This window comes from Triticum urartu, chromosome 1A, assembly GCF_056163025.1.
Source record: "Triticum urartu cultivar PI428250 chromosome 1A, HENAU_Tu73, whole genome shotgun sequence".
NCBI lineage: Eukaryota > Viridiplantae > Streptophyta > Magnoliopsida > Poales > Poaceae > Triticum > Triticum urartu.
The window spans coordinates 235676820-235682126 of record NC_141873.1 but is presented as its reverse complement, the minus strand read 5'-3'; positions in this window follow the sequence as shown (position 1 = coordinate 235682126).

Here is a 5307-nt window from a genome sequence, read left to right as displayed (position 1 = left end):
CTGTTCATCCATGGGCTCCTGTTCAGCCAGCCTCCACTGCTCCCCCACCGGCTACTGTTCAACCAGCCCTCTCCACGGGGTCCTGTTCAACCGCCCTTCCACGGGCTACTGTTCATCCAGCCCTCCACCGGCTACTGTTCATCCAGCCCTCCACCGGCTACTGTTCAACCAGCCCTCCACTGGCAGCTGTTCATCCAGCCCTCCACAGAGTCATGTTCATCCACCCCCAACCGGCTCGATCGGGGTCCTGTTCATCCAACCCACAACAATGCTCACTGTTCATCAAGAGGCGGCAGGTTCGATCGGCTTCAGTTAGCAGCAGTAGCGAAGGAATTTCTCGATCGGGTTCAGTTAACAGCCAGATCGATCGGGTTCAGTAAGAAGTAGCCTTCAGTGCAATCGCTTGGGTTCAGTAAGCGAACGCCTCACTCGGGTTCAGTTAGGGCCCAACGCCACCCACACATGCATGTACGTGTACGAGAGAAACGCACAAACCTCCATGCATCGCTCGGCCCCTACCACCCACCGTAACCGGGAACTCCCCAAAATTTTCTTCGTCCTCGCTTCTACCACGATTTTTTCCTTCATGGACGACCCAAAGAATGTCATGCAGCTGCGTCTTTGGCCCGCGCAGGACGAAAAGCCCATTTTCTGTCATGATTTTTTGTCATAAAAGTAGGAGCCCACCACATCTATGATGATGCTGGGTTTTGTCACAATTATCATCATAGAAGTGTCATAAGCATGACAAAAAAATTCGTTCGGCCCAAAATGTCACGGATGTGTGTTTTTTTTGTAGTGTCACAGTGAAGCGCATACTTCGATATTTGGCTCACACCCCAATGCTAGGATTGTGGTATCCAAATGGCTCAGAGTTTGATTTAGTTGGATTCTCATATGCTGATTATGCTGGTGACAAGGTGGATCTCAAGTCTACATCAAGCACATACCATTTTCTTGGTCGATCACTTGTCTGTTAGTCTTCAAAGAAGCAGAACTCTATGCCACTCTCTACTACTGAAGCTGAATACATTGCTGCTGGTTCTTGCTGCGCTTAGATTCTCTGGATGAAGCAAACCCTCAAGGACTATGGCATCAATAAGAATATGGTGCCCCTCTACCACGACAATGAAAGCGCCATCAACATTGCACACAATCATGTTCAGCACTAGAAGACAAAGCACATTTAGATTCATCATCCTTTTCTCAGATATCATGTGTTGAAGGAAGACATTGATATCATTCAGGTCAACACCGAAGAGCAATTGGCAGATATCTTCACAAAGCCTTTAGATGAGAAGAGATTTTGCAGGTTGCGGTGTGAGATAAATATCTTGGAATCCTCGAATGTCCTGTGAATGGACACACATCCTAACACTTATGCATATTGATGACTTAGATGTGCAACATGACAATCCTTGAAGTAACGCATGTCTTCAATTCATGAAGATATACACTTTAAGTGTGAAGACATTAATGTGGAACTTGACTTCGGAGTGCCACGATAATTGTGAGCCGTGTCTGGGTCTAATACTTCCTATACGGTGGGTCACGCCACCACTAATCTTTCTCGAAGATTTTTGTTTGCGTCACATACACTGTATTATCTTCATAATTGGTTTGTCTTCAACATTGATTTATCTTCATAATCTATCTTCCTATTTTTATCTTCATAATCTATAGCATTCACTTATAGCAATGTCTTCAAATTACTTTTTCCGCACTAAGTGAATGTGATCGAACCCTTACCCCATCTGTGCTTATCTCTCCTAAAACTCTATAAATCTTTGTATGCATTCTATAGACACGTGTCGATTGTCTTCACTTTTTCCTTGTTAGTCGAAGATTTTGAGACAAACATTTAAAACGCGCCTTATCTTTTTTGCCGGGATCCGGAGAAGCAGGAACGACCACCCGCCATACCAGCTATGCGGTGGGGTCGTGGCACCATTGTTTAAACTATGTATGCACGCCACACGTCACACAGATGCGTACCACCAGGGGCAGTGCAGAAAATTCATAGTGCAACTCTCCTCCTTATAAATACATCATGTAGGTGCATCTAGTGCCACCCCTAGTTGGTCTTGGAGTATTGATGACAAAACTGGTTGAGGGACTAATGTGTTTGTGAGATTCATAGGAAAACACAGGTAGAAGTCCCTATTGATTCAGCTTACCCGTCGAAGATGACCCCCAAAAATATATGAAGACATTGGAGACAATGGTGGTTCGTGAAGACATTCACGTCGAAGATAAAGACGTCCAAAGACATTCACTTGAGGACAATGGAGTGCAAAGACATACTTTCTTTGGTAGTTTCATTTTCTTCTTTCTTGAGTCATAGGGACCACTGAACTGTCAAGTGGGGTCCAAGTGAACAAATTCAGAAAACTGACGAGATACTCAACCCAAATACCATGTCTTCCAGTGAAGACAATGAGAGAAAATCTTATCCTGAGATGGACAAGTCAGCTTTGCTTGTAGACCAAGCAAAGCTGTCGCATGTGTTTAAAATCCAACCGTTGGACATGTGTTGGTTCCTTAATGACCCAGGGTCATTTTGGACATCATATCATGTCGGGTTGCCTCCTGGCTATAAATAGCCCACCCCCTCCACCATAAATTGGCGGCTGCTCAGAGTTTGTACACGACTTTTGTCATTTGAGAGCAACCCAGCTCTGAAGCCTTTGAGGAAGAATACTTGCAAGGACAAAACCGAAAACACCCAAAGCCCAAAGAGTGTTTGGCATCATTGAAGTCTTTTCTGTCTGCGTGATCTAAAGACTTATTACACTTGAAGACTATGATCTTCCAGTCGGTTAGGTGTCATGTTCTGAGGATCCAACAGTCATTGTGGATCGCCGGTGAACGAAGTCTGTGAAGGTTTGGAAGTCCACCTTGAAGACTTACCTAAGTGATTGGGCAAGGACTAAGTGACCTTAGCTCAAGGGGAATAAGGTGAAGACGTGGTCTTCTGAGTTCAATCTCAGCCTCCCTAACCAGACGTACAGTTGTCATAGCAATTGGAACTAGTCTACCAAATCCTTGTCTTCGTCAAGCAACTGGTTCTATCACTTCACCCCTTTACTTATTGTATTGCTTTGTGAAGTCATTGCTTGCCTGCTCTGATTGATTTCTTGTATTTAGACATTCACTCTGATTGCTTATTTGGCTTCATACTATCTTCCTATTCCAATCCATTCTACCTAGCTGCTATTTGTCTTTGTGCTTACTTTGTACGGTTTCCTTGACTATGGCATGGCTAGCATAGTTTATCTTCCGCTGCATATTGTGTAGGTGTTATTTGATTGTTTTACTTGGAAGACATTGCCCGTCTTGAAGACTTCCATAAAAATCGCCTATTCACCCCACCACTCTAGTAAATAACTAGCACTTCCAATTGTCATCAGAGCTAGGTGCTCCCTTGTTTTGTGTGATTCGGTTTAACCACATGGAGTTTTAGCTATGTAGACTGCAGGGATAATCAAAGTCTCTGCTGCGTGCCCCATCTTCGATGACACTAATTACCCATACTGGAAAACTAAGATGCGCATGCATCTTGAAGACATTGACAATGACCTCTGGTATGTCATTAAGACTGGCATTCCCAAAGTCGGTGATGGTGTCACAGCTGCTGATGTCAAGAGGTTCGCGCAACTAGGCTCAACTGCCAAGAACATCATCTGTGGTCATCTGACCAAAGGGTAGTATGGCCGTGTGAGTGCACTGGAATCTGTGAAGGTTGTCTGGGATTGGCTGTCCAAGGTCAACGAAGGTGTCTCTACTTAGAGAGACTCAAAAATGGATTGGCTGCGCAATCTCTTCAATCGAATCAAGAGGACTGACAATGAGAATGTCCAGCCCACTTTCGACCATCTTATTGATATCACAAATGAGCTTCGTGCACTTGGCGCCATTGAGATCACTAAGTATGAAGTTGTGAAGAATCTATTGAGATCACTCGACAACTCATTTGACATCCTATTGATAACCCACAAGTATAGGGGATCGCAACAGTTTTCGAGGGTAGAGTATTCAACCCAAATTTATAAATTCGACACAAGGGGAGCCAAAGAGTATTTGCAAGTATTAGAAGTTGATTTGTCAATTCAACCACACCTGGAGATTAATTATATGCAGCAAAGTGATCAGTAGCACAGTAATATGATAGATTTGATACTAGTGGTAGCAACAATAGTAATAGTAACAGTGATAGCAATAGTTGTGTAGCAGTGACGATAGTAACAACAGTAGTAGTAACTTAGGAAGATGAATATGTAGGAGAATCGTAGGCATTGGATTGACGATTTGTTGGATGATATTCATCATATAGCAGTCATAACCTAGGGCGATACAACACTAGCTCCAGTTCCTAAATATAATGTAGGCATGTATTCCGTAAATAGTCATACGTGCTTATGGAAATAACTTGCATGAAATCTTTTGTCCTACCCTCCCATGGCAGCGGGGTCCTATTGGAAACTAAGGGATATTAAGGCCTCCTTTTAATAGAGAACCGGAACAAAGCATTAACACACGGTGAATACATGAACTCCTCAAACTGTGGTCATCACCAAGAAGTGTCCCGACTATTGTCACTTCGGGGTTGCCGGATCATAACACGTAGTAGGTGGCTATAACTTGCAAGATCGGATCTAGAACATAGATATAATGGTGATAACATAAAGGGTTCAGATCCGAAATCATGGCTCCCGGGCCCAAAGTGTCAAGCATTAAGCATAACAAAGTTATAGCAATGTCAATCTCAGCACATAGTGGATACTAGGGATCAAGCCCCAACAAAACTAACTCGATTACATTATGAATCTCATCCAACTCCTTACCGACCAGCGAGCCTACGAAGCAATTACTCACTCCCGGTGGAGAGCATCATGGAATTGGCAATGGAGGAGGGTTGGTGATGATGAAGACGGAAGATCCCCCTCTCCGGAGCCCCAAACGGACTCTAGATCTGGCCTCCCGATGGAGGACAGGAAGTGACGGCGGCTCCGTATTGCGAAACGAGATAATTCTTCCTCACTGATTTTTTCTAGAAAAATAGGATTTATAGCATCGGTTTCAGGGTCTGCGGGGCCACCAGGTGGGGACAACCCACCTGGGCGCGCCTGGGGGGGGGCACGCGCGCCATGGTGGGTTGTGCCCACCCAGGTGCCCCCCTTCGGTAGTTCTTGGCTCCAGAAATTCTCTTTTATTGTACAAAAATTCCTCGCAGAGTTTAGTTCCAATCGAAGAACTTTTATTTCTGCACAAAAACAACACCATGGTAGTTCTGCTGAAAACAACATT